Here is an 18,711-nt window from a genome sequence, read left to right as displayed (position 1 = left end):
TTTTAATGGCCCACCCTGGATTCCAAGTTCACTCCAGCAGCTAATTTTATCTGCTTTGCCGAATGCAGAGCTCTCTGATGCCCAAATAGATGAATGCTGGCATTGAGAGATGGTCCAAAGGACAGGAATGAACTCAGTTTGAAACCTGAGTAACTTGTAACCACTTTGTGTCCATGCACTAAGTTTCAGGCTAAAAACGTGGAGAAGAGGTTTCTGAAGTGGAGTTCTGATATATAGGCTGAACTGTTTGGTTTAGTGTTTCAACGAGTTCTTCCCTCTGACTACTAAAACTTCAGTTCACTTTACAGTTTGATTTTAGGCTCTCTCTCTTCTGTTCATTTCCATCTGGGTCTTGCTTAATTTGAGTCCTTTGTGAAGACTCCTGCGAGGCTATAATTTGAGTTCTAAATCTGTCGGTGGACCATGTGGACACAAGTTTCAACTCGAGCTATTTTCTTCTGTGTAGAAGTGCTTGGAGAGTTTCCTGGGCCCTCTGCTCCTAGGGTAGTCAAGTCCAGGCAAGAAGTTGCTACAGACCTAGTTGCTCTCCTACTGCCTCTTTCTGGTCAGCTATAGGCACTGCCCTGAAGGGCAGAGGAAAGATGATGGGAAGCTCAGGGCTTAAGGTGTCCCAAGATAGGGCAGAAAAGTGCTGGCACATATCTATTATTTAAATGAAACCCACAAGACCAGCAAGGTAGGGTGTTAGAAAGGGAAGGGGGATCTTCGAAGTCATAAGGACTTGATTCAGATTCTGGGTCTGTCTTTCCTAGTTGTGTGGCCTTGTACAAGTTATGGCACATTACTAAATATTAGAGGGGTCACATCTCTGTAAATGCGTGTGAAGGTGCTTACAGATAGGAAGTGTTTCTTACATATATGAATGAATGAATCAGATAATGAACGGGAGGTGGCCAGCACAGTGCCTAGCACATAGCTGATGTGCAGTAAAGGTTGGTTGTTGTGTTCAGATTAGGGTTCTGGCCTTCACTCACAGACCAAGAAGCACTTGACATTCTGCCAAGGCTAAATATGCCCGAAGAGAAAGAAACTCGGTGTCTCTTACAAAGCCCACTGCCCTCCTGGGTCTCATAGCATTTTTTTTGTGTTAGATAGCAGATATGGGATGGATTTGCTGTGTGGCAGGCATTTGTGTTTGCCTTGGCCTTGACTTCTCTCTCTGTAAAATAGGGTAATTTATGAGTTAAGGGCAAGTAGGGAGATGTATTATTATAATTAGACCACAGGCAAGATAGAAGATTATAATAAACTTGAATTGTGGGAAGAAAATAAGAGGAGAACCATAAATCTAAAGGGTCATGTCTATATTTTGGGACTGCTTGAGTGAGTGATGTGTAGCAGTTACCTGGGGAATGATCTCTTACGTATTAGAACCTTGAAAGAAGAACTGTTTTTTTAGGGTAATGGATCAGATTTGGGGACAAAAGACTGGGAAAGTGATGTACAAAGGCATTTGACGCCAGACAATAATAGTATATTGAGACGGCCAGTGCGTGGCTTAGTGCCCATGAGGAGATCAGAATTCACCTTGAGCTCCCAGGATAGAGCTGTGGAGATGCTAACTCTGCCTCAGGGTGGGCAGGACAGTTTTTTCTTTCTTTCTTTCTTTCTTTCTTTCTTTCTTTCTTTCTTTCTTTCTTTCTTTCTTTCTTTCTTTCTTTCTTTCTTTCTTTCTTTCTTTCTTTTCTTTTTTTTTTTTTTTTGAGAGGATTCTTTATCAATTAGTGAAAGCCCTACAATCAGGGCCCTGAGTTGGGCCCAGCCTTTTTCACTTACTATTGTGAAGACAGGTGGCGTTTACTGCTTACAGCTAAAACCTAGTGGGTAATAATGGGTGAAGAAAATTTGAGCTAGACCTTAAGTAAGCTGCTCCCAAGTTTGAAGTAAAGAGTTCTCCTCCCCACCCTTGAAATATCCTTACTCTTCCCTTTGTCTCCCTCTTCTTCTTCCTCCTCCTCCTCCTCCTCCGCCTCCTCCTCCTCCTTTCTCTCTCTCTTCTTTCTCTCGCTAACACACACACACACAAAGGTGACTTTACTATTGAGGTCAAGAACTACACCAACCAATATTAAGTTTCTCCTTATTCTTTTAAGGACAGTTATTCCATTATATGAGAAAAGTGCAAAGTTTATTATTTTTAATATATAAAAACAACTTTAAAGGGATCATTATGCCTTTTGAAATTATGCTGTTTCTCTTGTGTGCCATAGACTTCACTCTGGTAGATGGTGGCGCCACTACCAAGTCTCTTTTATCTAACAGGAAGTTTTTTAAACTTTTTTTTTAATTGAAAGATCTTTATAGCACTAAAAACCCTTGGATAGTTAGAAATGATATTGATCTAGGTACATTTATTAGATGTAATGTAACATGGTTATCCGTTGGTGGGCAGCTCTAAAAGGCGTGTGGGTCCCAGCACTGCCCAGCTTCTAACCCTGGACGATAAACTGTTGATTTATATAACTGAAATAGCTAGGGAAGTCAGGGTTTCCTTCCTGTTAGAGACAGCACAGGGGGCATTAAATCCCTGTGGGATCTTGAGGATAAGAAGTTGACCTCTTTTAGAATTGAGAAATAACTACTGTATGGAGTTGTTCCATCGAAATGAATGGATGTTGTTATTTTTAATTTCTAGTGTTAAGTTTGGCTTTATCTTTTGCAGCCTGACTGCCTTTGTTTATACTGGAGCATCGTTTTAATACAAATTTATTCCTCCAAATTGGCCTATCAGGGACGTTCAAACTCTCACGTAAGGGCTTTACTTACCATAGGTTTTCCTATGTGGCCATAAGGTGTGTTTCTTTCTTTCTTTTTTTTTTTAAGTGCAACTTAAATTGGATTGAAAAATAGAAAGTGTTAAGTTTTCTGGCTCATATAACTTCCTATGCCAGCAAATTACTCAGCAATGTTTGTGTGCCTACTATGTGCCAGGTGTATCATGCTGGATGCTGGGGGCCTAGCAATGAGCAGTATAGAAGCAGTAGGCCTTCAAGGAGCTTACATACCAGTTGCAGACAAGTAAACAAAAAAATGAAAGAGTATCACAGGGCTTCTTTGGGACTATCCCTGGATGTTGGGAGTTTGGGGTGGAGTTTCTTGGAGCTTTAGAAGTGAAACCTCACAACCCTTCTCATTTCCTCACTGGACTCCTTGCTTCTGTTTCCTCTCTCTAAAAGGAGGCAGAAATTATGGCATTTTCCTGATTGATCGTTGGCTGTTGGCACTAGTTGACCCATGATGACTGTGGCTGTAATTTTGGAGAAACGAGAGAGTCTGAGATGGTCACTGCCGGGAGGATTTTCAGCTTTGCTTCTCTTGAAGTTGATAGCAGTGTGTTTTTTGGAATCCTGTGGCATTTCTTCATGGCAGTACATATTATGCAGAGGTAAACAGTTCTGAAAGCCCTTCTTGCCTAGCTTAAAATCTTTAAAAAAATTCAGGCAAGGGGAGTGGTCGGCTGTTGTTTATGGCATAGGAAAAATGACATTTCAAATAGATAGCCTGTTTTGTCATTTATTGGTAAGTTCTTGGTGAACAGAGTTCCCTCTGTCCTATGGTTCCCTCTTACACTGGGTTTGTGTTATTTTGACTTTCTTATGTTGTGGCCAAGATTTGATGTTAGTCCATATAGGTCAGTTATGTGGCAGGTGCTTTTCTTCAGTAAGTGTATTGGTGAGGGAGCCAAAGAGCTGGACGGGGGAATACTCACTCAGGGAACAGGTTCCAAGGAAGAGGGAGGGTATTATAAGGAAAATTTCTGGTTACTCTGTCTTCTTTTTATTTCCTTCCACCCAAGTACTGACTCTGGAGGTAAAGAGGCAGGCCCGGGCCGGAAGTGGGCATGAACAAGTAATGCAACTGTATGTGTGAACGGGCTCCCACCTCTGGGCTCTGCTGTCCTTGGGAAGTGGATGCTTGCTCCTTCCTCGCTTCCTGTTCCCCCACCCTCCAGGCTGAGTTCTTGGGCCCCATTTTGAGCATAGAAAACACATTCAGGTTTTCACTTTTTCCTTGGAAAGTTGCTTTGTCAGTGTTGGGAGCTACCAGAGAACCTGCATTTGGCAGTTCTGGGATCTCAGCTAATGTACCCACAAACTTGGTACTCTGGCAGAGAGGCCAACAGGATGATTTCCTTTTGCATTACCACAGTGTTCCCTGCAGAGGAGCTTGCCAGTAGAGGGGTCTCCGGAGATGTGCATAGAACTTAAAGAAGCAGACAGCAGATAGGTCTTTCTGCAAGAGTGTGCTCTTGAAGAATGGTTTGCTGTTATTTGTCTTCATTGCTTTATAAAAGTACCATGGGAGGCCCTATGTACAGTAGAAACTTTAGAGGCAGAGAGCCTTTGTTTTGTATCCACGTTTCACTACTTGCTGGCTCTGTGACCTCAGGAAAGTGGCCTAGCTACAAGTAGCCTCAGCTCTTTGAGCCTCAGTTTCCTCATTTGTGGGGTAGGGATGGTAAGCATCATCGACCAGATTGTTGTAGGTGCCTCATAAAAGAGTTGTAATAGAATCGGATCAAGGCTTACTGTTTCTCTCAAGGTTGATACCCAGGTTTAGACAGCTACCTGTGGCAGTAAATACTGCCCAAGAGCAGACCAGTTCACATTGAGGCCATAGGCTGCTGTGCATGACCAAGGGCCGGTGATCTAGAGGTTCCTGGGTTGGCTGATCTTTCCCAGTGAGTTCCTGCAGTTCATTGTAGCCTTACACTGGGTGTACTTGCCATATGGCCTTCAGTGCATTCTGAAGCATAACGGGGTAACTAGGAAAAAAGCTCAAACTTGTGCTCTGTGTGGCTGCAGTATGCACCAGCAAAAGCTTCACGTTTGAGTATGATAGAAATATTCATTTAACTTGCTAAGAGTCAGGCACCTGACTGGACACAGGAGCTTATAGGCCACTAGGAAAAGAAAAGTATATGAACTTGTAAGTAGAGTGAAGTGCTGCAGTTAGATCAGGGAAGGAGGGTATGATTTGGAGGGCCAGCAAAGGAAGGGGTGATGGAGAGAGGTACTTATTAGTAAGTGGCTAAACATTCTGGGGAGAGGAACAGCATGGGCATAGGCAGGGATCCAGAGGTGAAAAACAGCCTGGTAATTCCCTTGACCTGAGAGGGTATTTTTGTCTAAAAGTCAGAGTTTGAACTGGGCACCTTTCATAAGTAAGCTCAAAGTTACCTTCAAAGGTAATGTGTCATAGTAGGATTCAAGATTAAACTCCAAATATATTTAAATTGAGCTCTCAGTAAGCATTTTTCAATCAGAAACCAATGATGGCCAGTGAAATCAGACCATCTAGACTATCTTTGTAATGGTATATGCTCTACATGGAGTTTAATCTCTTAAGGAGTTTCAAGAAAACAGATTTTGGGGGCTGCTTCTGTTTTTTTTTTTTTTTTTTTGGAAAATTATACGTCATGAAAAATATTTGAGTGGAATCACATGCCGAAAGCATTCCGGGAGATTCAGTGCTAAGGAGTTTCAAGAAAAACAGATTTTGGGGGCTGCTTCTGTTTTTTTTTTTTTTTTTCTTTAAGAATTGTCATCATTCAAGCTGCTCTAAAATTCTTAACATGGCAGAACAATTTTTTAACTTGCATGGCATTTTCAAGGTTTAGACTTATATTTATATTTATAAAGTTTTCAAGCTTTATATTTAACCTCTCAAAATATCTTTATTGAAGGTTGCCTTTTGACCTAATTTTGAAATAATGATCTGCTCAAACCAGGAGTTGGTAAAATATAGGCCCAAACCAGGAGTTGGTAAAATATAGGTAAAATATGTAAGCACACAGAAGGGAATAGTGTTTGTTATCAAGCTGGGAAGGGAAAATCTAGGAAGACCTGCCGCCTGTATTTTTCTATAGTGAAATGCTGGGTAGTAGGGGAGGAGGGAGAGTAACCATCATATTAGGAAAACTTTTGGGAGGAATGTTATCCCTCCTTCCTATGTTAAGTTGGAAGATCTGCCATTTAACAACTGAGGAGAGGGGTGTGAACTGGATGCCAAGGTTTTAAAACATGTTTTTCTTCATGTCTAAACCAAGGATGTTTATTAGCAGACTGATGATGTGACTAACACTCTTTGCTAAGCAGGTTTGAATGGGTTGATCTGACTTAAAACTGTCATATAGCCTTTTTTTTTTCCTGGTAGTTTTCTGATTTTTTTCCTTTTAATTCTTTAATTCATAGAAAACGTGGTTTATTTACTAACTTTCAAAGACTTAAAATTGATGTTAGTTAGGTGGTCATTTTTTTTTGGTAAGCCATGTATAGATACAAAAGAGAAATTCCTTGCCAACTGGTGACACATGCAGATGAAGACAGAGTGGGAGATACACTTCCGGTTCAGGATGCTACTTCTGAGCAGTTCGTATTTAACTCTTTAGGGAAGCACTTGTGTTTAGAACCCTGTCATAGTAAGACATTAGGGCCACACCAAAGACTAACTGCAGATAGAGCCTGAACTCCACATTGCACAGACATGAAGTTGTTCAGAATTGTGGTTAGAAATTATACTCAAAACAAAGCAAAAACACACTGACAAAGTGGCCCGTCTCCAGAGAGCTGTGTTCCAGAGAGCTTTTCAGCATACACGACAGGGATGGGGCAAACAGGTGCTCATATGTCTCCCACAAACACCTAATCAATGTAAGAATGTGATTTAAAAAATGACATTTGTTGTAGCAGCTGTAATGCATCAGGAGTATTGTATTTTTCATAGAGGATCACTGTAATAGTCCCTTGAACTATCTCTAGTCCTTGAAAAAAGTACCAAAAATATCAAAGTACTAAGGAAACCAAATTCACATAGAAACGAATCTTTTCCTTTCATTTCCCAACCAATTGTTTTGTAATCTCACCATGTGAACGTGAATTTAGGGTGAAATTAGAAACTTTAAAACAATCATCTCTTAGACATTTTGGTTATATTGTCCGTAAATTCAGTGAAAACAGTTTTAGACTTTAGAGTATTAAAAATGTAGAGTATGGAGAGTGGTCAGTGCTCTCGTTCATAAGGGTACTTAAAAAAAACTTGGTACTCTTGAATGTGTACACTGTTTACTCTTTAGAGAGCTTCTCAGAAAACAAGTAGATCTGTTTAGCTTGTGGATTTAAATATTTGAAAGTTCATTCTGTGTCTTGAGAGAGAAAAGCATCTAGAAAGTTTAAAATATAATGAATCTATTCTTTTTCATCCCTTTCAGCCCCAAAGCCCCCACACTCTAGGTGTAGCCAGCTCTGGCCTTTGCCTTCGCTGCTCTGGATGCCTCAGATGCTCATCTGTTAGCTGGTTCAAATGTCATATCCACAAAGATTCCCCGGACCCTTCCTTAGGCAGTCGAGCAACCCCTTCCTCTGCTATTCCTCAGCCTTTCCTATGAATGCATGTTATGCATTGAAATCATTCTGTCTTTCAGTGCCACCAGCCTGTGAACTTCTGGAGCTGGACATGTAGGCTCCTCAGCCTGCAAAACTCTTGGGATGAGTGGTCTCTTAGTTCTTAGTCAATCACTGTTTAATTACATAAGACATCTTAAATTTTGCCCGCCAGAAACTTTAAAGAAACTTCCTGATTTAAAAAAAAAGTACAGTACCTTAAACATTCAGTAGGTGATGCTACTCCTTTTTAATCAGTTTCACACTATTGTAAAGCCTTTGACCAATTTCTTCTATTAAAGAGGATATGAATTCAGATTTTGGCCCAAATTTCTTTTCTTCAGTCCCTCTGTTGTGCAGCAACAGGCTCAGATAGTATTTAGAAGTTTAATAGTACATTAGAAAGATAATTAGAATATTTTTGCAGTGGTTAGGGTCGAAGGAGGCTTAGCTATAAGCAAGGATCTGGTCAATGAAGGATATGAAATTTAATGTGAATTTGGAAGAAAATTTCGTTTAAATAACAAGTATTTTTAAAGTATTATACTAACTGGTACTTGTCAGTATTGACTGCCTTGTTCTTAAGGTAAGGGAAAGCTTCAAGAAAAACATGATTCTAGTCCTAGTTGTCTCAGTTTCTTCAGCTTTAGAATGGCATCTAAAGGTGATTGCACCATATTTCATTATCACCTCGCTGAACTATTTGCTATTTAGTCCAGTACTAGGTACTGAGGCAGCAAGGTTTTTAGTTCAAGCAGCCTCTCAGCATTTGCCGGCTTGAGCATTGGGGACCCCGAACGGGCCTGGATTCGCTGTCCCTTTTTACATTACACACATAGCTCTATCACAAAAATAAACCTTGTAACTATTTCACCCTACCCCTACCCCTGCTTTCCCAGCTGGAGAGGTTGGCACTGTTCTCTGGAGCAGCCCACCTGTCACTGCTGTACACCTCAGTGTCATTAATATGTTGCAGCTGATACCTCCCTCTTTAAAACAGAATGGTTGTCACCTTGGTGACTCACAGGGCTTGCCAGCTCAGCCTTTGGAATCCTACATCTGTCTCAAATCTTGAGTCTCCCACCTGGCCACACTTTCTTTGCTCTGTTTGTAGTTAATTAAGTTGGCATTAATCAAAACCCAGGTGAGGAGCAATGAGGTAATATTTTGCTTATATTGCTTTAACATACATCATCTGATTAATCGCCGTACAGTAAAGCAGTTCTCAAAATATACAGCTGCCGAATTAGATGTTAGAAATTCTGAATATTTGCTTTAACTTATCCTTTGCACATTGGATCAGAGAGCTTCCTGCATTCCTATATCAAGTCACCTGTTTGAGAATAAGACTGTTTTTATTTGGTTTTTGAATTTGAACATTTAAACTTCTTTGTAGCAAAGCAAATTGCTGACAAAAGGGGTCAGGGAATGTGTTTGAGGGTTAACACTTTGTATTTTGTATCATTTTTAGCTTGAGGAATACTTCTCTTTTGACCCAGGGGTGGTTGTGCCAGATGTTGCACATGCAGTTGGAAGATTTTGTGAGTGGGGGCGGAGGTGTGTGTGGGGTGGAATCAGTGACAAAAAGTTGCCAATTATATATGGAAGTCAACACAGAATTAAGATGGGCTTTTTTGAACTTCTCGTTGAGGGGAGAGCACATAGCAGAAAAACAATTTTATTTGTAAAACTTGTTCTACATTATGTGTATTTCAAGTTTGGGGTCAAGAGCAATAGTGGGTCGGAATTACATTCTCTTTAAAAATGAAATAGAATAAAAAGTATCAGAATACGTTGCAAGCGGTGAAGATAATGTTTGGTGAAACTTTTTGTTTGAATATGTATTAAGATGTGTTATAAAAAAACAAAAGCCACTTTTCAGAAGTCTAGATGTCTCATCATGAATTATTTGTTTTAACGTGGAAAAAGAACATGAAAAAGGCCTTTTTGGTGGTTCTTCAGAACCTAATCTTGATATTGAGAGCCTTCTTGTGCTATTATTTTATTTTCCCTTTTGAAATTGTGTTCCGCTTTATGTAGTTTAACATCTCCAAAGCTCATGTCCTCTATCAGGTTAGACTGTTTCGCGTGTTTCCTTCAGGTCATTGGATAGGGAAGCATGCAGATTTGCTTTCTTGCGGGTGAGGAGAGGCAAGTTACCTTCTCTTAGAGACACTGGGGCAGATTAGGAGGTAACTGGAGAGGGAGCGCCGTCATCTCTAAGTGTCTAAAAGTGGGTGGGTCTGGAGCTTACTTCGTAGAACTCTTTTCATTGAGCTGGAGAAGTGATAGTTTAGCCGATCCCCCGATCCCCGGGAGGGGAGCTTCGGTGTGACGACCCCGCTAGGGTGGCATTCTGACTTCGGTTTTCAGAAGCAGCTGAGTAGCTAGCTCCAGGTCGCGCAGCTCAGCTGGAGCGAGGTCAGCAATGAGCGCGTCGCGAGCGCATCGTGAGTCAGCCTTGGGCGCGGCTAGCCGGCTCTGCGGCGGGTGAGCTGGCGGCGACCCCTCGACTCTGCGGAGGGAACCCGCCCGAGCCCGCGTGGGAAACCGACGCGCGGAGCAGGGCGTAGCGTGGAGCGCGTTTGGGAGGGCGGTGCTTCCGGGGCGGGGCTGGTCTGCATGACCCCGCCCCATATGACCCCGCCTTTCACACTGAGGCCCCGCCCCAGGCTGCTTGGCCCCGCCCAGCCGGGCGCGGGCGGGCGGCGTCGCCTTTAAGAGCTCCCCGGTGTTTTGGGGGCCGCGGGCCGGGCGCGCTGACCTGGTGCGCATGTCCCGGGCGGTGACGCCGGCGCCGGGCTCCATGTGTGCGGCCGAGGGGCGCATTATCTGGCCGGCGGCGCGGGCGGGAGGGCGGACCGGCGGAGCGAGCGCCGCGGGCCCGGGCGGCCCCACAGGCGGAGCGAGCGCGCGCGGCCCAGTGCCCCCTACCCTTCGGCCCTGCGGGCGACCCCAGCCCCACGGTTCTGCGAACCCGCGCGCTGACCTAGGGGCCGGCCGGCCCGTGGCCCGGTAAGTTCCGGACTAAACTTGGCGGGGGGTCGGGGGTCCAGGGTCCGGGCCGCGAAAGCGCGGTAGAGACTGGAGCGGCAGGGGTCGTACGGACCGGGCAGGGTACGGGGGGTCGTGGAGGGACCCTCGCGTGAGCGTTGAAAAGTGAGGGCGAGCGAGTTGTACTCCTTGTATTCTGGGAGCGTGTTCCTGGCGCTATCCTGGAAAGTTCCGCGCTCCGACGCCGCCCGTGCACGTGGGGGCCGGGACGGGCGGGGGTCTGGGAAAGTCGCGGCGTCGCCTCTGTACGTCCTGCGCTTCCTCCCGGGCTGGGGAGGGGCCGGGCCGCGAGGCGCCGCTTCCGAGAGACGAAGACTGGCGGGGCTGGGGGGGCGGCGGGTGGGAGGCACGTGGGCGCAGGGGCGGGGGTCTGGGCGCGGGGCGGGGGTCCCGGGCGGGCCGGGCGGAGGCGCTGGACCCCGTGGCGGTGGCGACGGCGGATCCCGTGTCAGAATAAGAGTCCCCGCGCGCCCACGCCTGCAGGGCCGGCCCTCCCCTTGCTCTCGCCCTTCCTGCCTGACCCCCGGGAGCCGCGGGACCCTTCCCCCTCTCTGGGCTCCAGCCCTTCACAGGGCCCTGCACTTTAAATTTGCCTCTCCATTTAGGCAGTGGCTGTATTGATTTCTTCTTTCCTACCTGGAATGGGTCGGCATCAGTGACTAGACAGCAGCAGCTGGCCTTTTAAAAGGATTATTGCCAAGAATCGGAATTGATCACTTCAACAAGGAAAGGCTTATGGGCAGGGCCCCAGCCTAGAGCGTTACTGACACTTGGTGTGTGAGCACACACAGGGACCCAGAAATGAATGAGGACCCCTCCCTAGGGAACTGAATGACAACCCTTGGGTACACGTTTCTGCCTTGCTCTGGGAATTTTGCAGGGACTGCTTAATTTTGTGTATCTGACCTAACGTCTTTAGGTATGGAGTTCATCTTAAGAGCTTTGGATTCTTTAGATCAAAGTCCGGGTGAGTCACTTGAGCCTTTAATTTTCTCTCTTCCTCACCCTTTTACTTCTTTCAGTTTTCATGGAGTTCACAGTACTTGTTATATCTCTAGTTCTGTGTGTCCATTTCACACAGTGACACCTTCTGGCTGTGGCAGCACAGAGAACCTGACAGACAGACAGACTTCTGTGCATTTGTTTCAGTCTCGTTGATATTTTTCTTCTGGTAGTGGTTACAAGTTTTCTTTTAAGTTAGATTATGTGAAATAATTTTTGCTGGCACCCAGTCAGTATCAGTATGTCATCAGTATGTAAGATTAGTAGTTTGTTAGACCTGACAGCGAGCTGAGGAAGAAGGCTAATAGATCCTACTAGCTGCCCCCCACCCCCGATTTCAGTGCCTACTGTATGTCAGTGCACAGATGTCTTCAGTGCCAGTAGTAATCTGATGAGGTGGGGGGAGTACAGTCTTCACTTCACAGGTGAGGAAACTGAGGCTCCTGGAGGCCAAGCTGCTTGCCCAAGTCCTCTCAGTGATGGAAAGACAGAGTTGGCCTTGAACTTACCATATGGGGCACCAGAGTCCAGGAATGTTCTTGTTTGCAAACCTAATGTGTGAGCATTTCTTGGGAGCTCCTAAACACAAGGTCATTTACTTGTCCAGGCTCTGGTGCACCTCTGCTTGGAGGTATGGGATGACCTGGTGACACCATTATAGCCATGCTCTGTTGCGGAGTTACCAGCTGGCCTTAAGGAGCGAAGCCACAGTCACCTCTTTGCATACGCTTCCTCAGTTTCCAACCCAGAAAAGTTGGCTCATTTCTAAAAGAAGCAGTTTAGAATGAAAATTTTGAGAGTGATTTGCTAGACTCTCTCCTCACCTCCCCACCCTTCATCTTCCATCCCTTTATTCCTCTCCTAAGATTCTGAAGCTGGTTTTTACAGAGGATTGCCTCTCACCTCGGATGTGGTATAGAGAATGGGATGGCTTCTATATTACAGATTTGGATGTATTGTTATTTCCACTCAGATGACATCATTTTTTTTTTAATGTCAAGTCATCTTTGTTAATGCAGTATCATTTGGCAGATCCTACAATCTAATATTTTGATAGTGAGGAAAGAAATAATGCTACTCTTGGTAGAAAAAAATCTTGGAAGGGTTTGTACTAAAATGTCAACAACAAAGCTCTTGATTATGATTAGCAGTAGTTGGGAAAAAAAAACCCCAAAACTTTGGGGTATCTATATACTTTATGATTTTTTAAAAATAAAATAAGGAACATTTTTATTTGAGTAATAAAACACATTTTAAAGACTCCAGTTTTCAATTTTTCAGTAGCTTTTCTCACTTGTTTTGCATCATTTATTTTGTGAATTTCTGGCATTGCAAGTAGTGATTTCTGGATTGATTGATTTAATAAATATCAGCGTTTATTCTGTCTCCAGCACTGTGCTAGGAATCTCTGCTGAGTGGAGTTTACAGTGAGATTAGTGGGAGAGAAATCATAATTAATCAGATAACCATGGGGAAACTTACAAGGGCCAAGGAGAGAAGGACACCTGGTGAACAAGACTCAAAAGGTCCGTCTTCCAACTAGAACCAAAGGACAAGTATGAGCTGAGTAGATAGAGAGAAGAAGGGAAAGTGTTTCTGGCAGAGAGTGCTTGGAACTGAAAGATTGGCGTGGTCAGAGCAGAGAGAGAGCGAGACAGACATGAGGAAGATGAGATTCGGGGCTGAGGGGGTCTAGGATTTATTTCGAGAGCAGTGGGATCCCATCGAAGAGGGTAAGGAGATATCGAGGGACCAGTGTGGGGTGATAAATCTCAGCCAGGACCTTGTTGGGCCTTAGATAGCAGACGACTGAAGGATGCTCCTGAAGGACATAAGTGGGAAGGTAGCAAAGCCATTATGAAATGCTGGCATTTTCTGGTGTTCATTCTCTTGGGAGAAAATAAGAATGACCTGCAGAGTCTTGAATATTTTAAGTCTCAACAGAGGCAAAAATATAATACCCTTACCACTAAATTCAATTAAGGACCGTGAGTATGCTAACCTCTAAAAGCGTGGGCAACCTAAGTACTTGTCTGGAGAACTACCTCCTTGGACTTGAGTGTTTCTGTGCTATCAAATGGAATGGTCAAGGCTATTTTCCCTAGACATTTTTCTGCCTGATATTTGAGTTTATGCTCGTGTAGAAAACTAGGAAGATTATGAAATGGGTGAGGTCTTCATGAGCAGTTGTCCTGGGGTAATAGAGCATCGTTAGGATTTCCTTGTAACAGTTGTCAGGTCAGGAAGTGCAGCAAAACCAGAAGAACGAGTTGGCAGTGTCATAGTTTGAGGCTTACAGAACTGTGCTGCCTGCTAAGTGTGGTTGATTGTTAGCATGGATGTTCTTGAAGTATTTGTTTTAGGAGGTGAGTTAGACTGCCTGGCCTTAGCTCGTTGTTCTTTTTGGTAACAAAACTTATTTTATGTCCTAACTACAAAGCTGTGTTTTGACTTGGGAAGACGGCATGGAAAGAAGGTTGAGATAAGCAGGGGACCTGCAGTGGTGGCAGCGAGGTGAAAATAGTGAGACTGGTGTTCTTAGAAACAAAATTATCAGCTGGGGATAGATCCTGCACATACATGGATTCTGGCAGACATGATCCAAGACTTTATAGTCAAGAGGAATGTCAGACTATGGGCTTCTTGCCCCTCCCCTCACTTTCTAGGCTGTATTTGTGACCTCTTTTTGTCTGATGAAAATGTAGGTTAGTCTTTTAGAAGACAAAGGAATTTAATAGGATACTTGGAGGTAGCCTTAGGAAGTGACTGAGAATTCACCAGAATGTAGAGAAAAAGGGTCTTTGCAGCTTCTCAGTTCTCTACACCCACTTTCTCGCTCTTGATCCTCACAAAGTTACCTGTTTCATAGGTGAGTTTGTCAGGGACCCTGCTTTCCTGTTCTGATTACTAGTTCTTGGGTTATTTATATGAAAGGACTGAAGACTTGATATCCATCTCAGGAACAGAAAGGCCAGGATCTGAGATAGGATATGCTGGCAGAGGGTGACCAGTACCCTAAAGGGGGCTCCCAGCAAGTTGAGGCACAAGTTTGGGGGAAGGTTTGAGGTTGTGGGACTTTGAGGCTACTTACTATAGCTGCAGCTAGGGGCTGGGAGGGGAAGGCACTGTGGGATTGGAGAGAGAGTCTACATTGTTTGAAGTTGAAGACTCCTGCAGCTCTGTTTCTAGACCCCACATTACCTGACCTGCCTTGCTGGTGAGATTTTTTGTTTCGAACCTTCAGACTTAATTCAGCCTAAATGAGGTGATGCTTTTGAGCACACTTTAGATAATACTGCTGCAGTGTAGTGGCCAGCCAGCTCCTGCTGGTGCCAGAGAAGCCACTCGAGTACAGTGCCGCCTGCTGTTTGTTGGGCGAGGCTGTGGGCCTGTTCCCAGGCAGCAGGTCCCTGTGGCCAGCATCCTGGGCCCGCCCTGGCTTTGTCCTAGACAGGTTAGGTGTGAGCTCTGGTCAGCCACTTCTTTATGATGTGACCTTGCTAACCTCTCCTTCTGTTTCTCATTTCTAAAAAGGGGGTGGTACTGTTTGCCTTAAATGGCTGAGTTGGGAGTAAGTGAGATAATAAATGCAAATGGCTTAGAACAGCACCTAGAACATGTACTTGCTCAATAAATTGGAGTTCAGTGAGTGTACCGTTATGACTAGAACAGATGAGGCACAAAAGCATTGACTGCTTTGCTGCTCGTGTATGTGGAACACCTTTGTGCTTGTGGGACAAACTGTCACTGTCTGCTGTGTACCCCTTAGAGCCATAGCTTGTCCCTACTGTCCAGATGGAAGAAGACAAAGTCCCCTACAGAGAGTGACATTACTAGGGTCACCTTCTACAGCTGGGCCTTGTCTCTAGCCTTTTTGATTTTAGACCTCCCATATTTTTCTCACTAGCCTCAGCCCCTTCCTAGAGATACAGGTTTGCTGGGTTTGTGGGGCCTCACCAGGGGAAAGGAGGCAGCCCCCTTCCTGGCCTTTGGCTTGCTGAACCCCACATCCTGACTCTCAGGGACAGCCCCTCCATATGTGAAATGGGAAGATGTTTGCCAGGCAGATCTGTCATGGAGTCTTGCCTTTGAGAACTAAGAGGGACCCCTGCATCTCTGGCTTTATCCCTGAGGGGAAATGGGTTGCCTGATGGTGCATGCAGTGGTAAGTGGGAGAGTCAGGCTTATATCCTGTCCTGCTTCCAGACTTCCAGCTTTCTAGCCAGCTTGGGGGCTTTGTCACCGACTACAGTTTACCACTTTTCAGCCTTAGACAGATTGCCTGGCCACCTGACCTCAACTTTCTCATCTGTAGATGGGGCCTGTATCTTTGACTTCATAGGATGGCTGTAGGGGTTGGTAGTCAGGGGTATCCCAGCCCTTGCTATGCCATTTACCTCTGAGACAAAATCCTTCTCCCAGGTGACAACTACTAGGTGATCCCCCTAGAATCTCTCAGCTCATTTATCAGGCACAATGAAACAGATCAAGGAGCTAGATTTTCTTCCTAACAAAATTCCACCACGACCTAACAATTTGTAGGTCTTGGGAGCTCACTGTAAGATCTCATCTAAAAACTTCTGTCAGATTATCCATAAGTAAAGTGAAAACCTGTGGCCTTACATTTGTGTATAATCCAGGATAACATTTCCTTCAGTCCCAGTTGTTCTGTGCAATTAGCCCTTGAGTCAGTGGCTGTTAAACTCTACTTAATACACTCTTACCTTGAAGGCAGCTGCTCACCATGACCTTGGAGATGAGGTTTCAGGCCAGGTCGCTGAGTTTCCACTTGGTGGATTTTTGTGGCAGTGACAACAGATTGTTAGTTTTCTTCTGTGTTTTGGGCAGGCTTGCTTTGACAGCCAGTTCTAAAAACTTTGCTGCTACAACCTTCATTTACATCCACAGAGGAAACATTTTCCCTAATTGCTTAGCGGTTTGGAGAAAATAGCATGGCAAACAGAATTCTTGATTTGAAGGCATTGATTGAATTGGTGGGGTCACTGCAGACCTGTGATATTATCAGGACTTGTGTATCATTGATAGAACACCTGAACTTCATTTTTTGTTGCCTTGTGTATTGTTCCTGTGCATGTAAAGGGTTAATGCTCACACCTCCCCACCCTTAGTGGTGGTGGTTCTTTCAGAGGATTCTGTAGTCAGATCCCTCCCTGGGTGGGATTTTCCTATACCCACTGGAACCCTAGGAGATTTTGAGGGTTTGATTAAGTGTTTTCCTTAATACTTTTGTTTGATTAAATGACCATCTCAGCAGTTCGTGGGTCATCTATCTCTTGCCTTCCCTTTCCAAACTTTTAGCTTGTATTGTTGAGGCTTTCCTTTCTTCTTTTTTCCCCTTTTTTTTTTTTTTCCCCGGTCTCTTTCCAACCCAAGCGACATTTCCTGATGCTGAAGTCTGTAGAGGAGGTTGAAAGCCTCAGGTGTCAATAGTAGGAGTTGCCTGGTCTGCTTTTGAAGTTTTCTTGGGCAAAGATATTGAAGTACTGAGTCTGGATTAAAATGTAATTGCAGCCTTACTGCCAATTTATATTTGTCAGGCAGGGCATTAGAAATGTAACTATTTTTGGTCCTTGGGCAGCAGACAAGTTTAGGATTCACCTGAGACTAGATTGCTTCTGTGTGCAGTTTTGCTGTGTGCCCACTATACAGCACATAGACTTTAATCAAGATGAGTGAGGCACCCCTTGACATTACACGCTGGAAACTGAGGCCCAAGAGAAGGAGTGGCTTATCCTGAGCTGACTTGCAGAAGGGAGGGAAACATAGTTCTCTGTTCCCTCCTGCAGCTTCCCTGGTCTCATCTCTATTGTCCTTATTTCTTCATGGCTTGGTTAGTTTTGTTTTAGGTTCCTCCTCCTTTTATTTATGTAGGTCCATTGGCAGGTTTCCTTCCTCAGAGCCTTGTCTTTTTTTGAGCCCTGAGGTCATTGTGTTATGAGGATGGGACAGGACTCAGGGAGGAAGATCTTAGGGCAGCCATTTAAAAAAAAAAAAGCTGTAGCTGTGTTTCCTGTTCTGGAATTGAGTGGGTGATGGCTTTCAATTTTTAAGAGCATAAAACTGCTTTTCCCGTCTATTAAAAAAAGTAATGGCACTTACTTGTAGACATCTTTCAGGTGACAAACAGGTGATCATTTCAAGATCCAAAAAAAACAGCCCATGGAAATAAGGTGGAACTGGCTAGATGTCAGGTCCTAGACCAGGTTCCGATGGTCAGCTGTGCTAATCCAGGGCAAGAGAGAGAAGGGCCTTGACACTCTACTAAGGATCCCGGATGATTTTAGAACAGTGCAAACTGGCTGTTAACAAGCATTGATGGAGGTTATTTACTGCATAATTTCTAAATCTAGGGGAGTCTATTCAGGCTGCTGGAGTGGTCTTTAAACCATATCACAGGACCGGTTAGAGGGGTTGAACATGTTTTGTTTGGAGGAGAGAAGATTAGGGGCGGGGGCAGTGAGGAATTCCAGGAGGCCCATTGGTGAGTCAGGATCTCAGCTTGTGATGGAATGGAGGGCCTTTCCTGTTGCTAGGGCCATCAGGTAACTTGCTCACCCCCTTGGGAAGTATGGATGGGGTTCCTCTTACTTTCCATAGATAAGATCAGGTGACTCTGCTACAAAAGGCAGCAGAAATAGACAGGTTATCACTTGGAAAGGAGCTTTTTAAGTTATTTAAAGAAATTAACCCATTAACATTTAACAACGTAAGCTACTCTAGTTGGTACCTTATTGAGTGAAACACAGTGCAGGCTTTTTATCACCACACAGTGAAATGACCAGAGCAGGAGATGTGTTGCCACCTGTAGGATTTGATTCTGTAAGCAGAGCTTCTTAGCTTGTGGGCTGGAATGAGTAACGGGTACAGAGATGTCCTTGCAGTCAGGTGGCCCCAGCCCCTGGCCAGCACCTCAGGATATGAGTCACCCCATTTTACTCAAATGTGTTGTGCAAATGTAATTTTTATTACATGCCATGATGTGAGAAAGATGGGTATCTGATTTGTGTCTGTCCCCCATCCCATCCACCATGTCCCCTCCCCACCACTGTTCTGAGAAGAGATACATTTTTCTTGGTCTTAGAGTTTACAGCTCTTGTGGGGAAGGTTTGTTACACTGGACTAGGCCATTCACAAGGAGTATTGTTGCATTGGAGAGTCAGGGAAGGATGGATTTGGCAGATCACCCTCCCAGATGCCAGGGTTTATATGGAAATTTGTAGTGGGAAAGAAG

General features: G+C 44.5%; 1 protein-coding gene across 8 annotated transcripts in view; it reads left to right on the top strand.

Moving 5' to 3' along the window:
* The window catches only part of GATAD2A (GATA zinc finger domain containing 2A), an 86,260-nt gene that overhangs the window by 2,403 nt on the left and 65,146 nt on the right, over positions 1–18,711 (top strand). For 2 of the 8 annotated variants that reach the window (XM_023534575.1, XM_011366705.2), the window contains exon 1: positions 10,115–10,418. The exons of 3 other annotated variants lie outside the window; for them this stretch is intronic. The gene's annotated coding sequence lies outside the window, so the exon portion shown is untranslated. Of the gene's footprint in view, positions 1–3,225; positions 3,407–10,113; positions 10,419–18,711 lie in introns of those variants that run through there. 3 more of the 8 variants (XM_023534574.1, XM_011366707.2, XM_023534573.1) reach the window with 3 other exon arrangements.

The sequence above is a fragment of the Pteropus vampyrus genome, unplaced genomic scaffold (genome assembly GCF_000151845.1).
Source record: "Pteropus vampyrus isolate Shadow unplaced genomic scaffold, Pvam_2.0 Scaffold126, whole genome shotgun sequence".
In the NCBI taxonomy this organism is placed as follows: Eukaryota; Metazoa; Chordata; class Mammalia; order Chiroptera; family Pteropodidae; genus Pteropus; species Pteropus vampyrus.
This window is presented reverse-complemented; position numbering and strand designations above follow the sequence as displayed.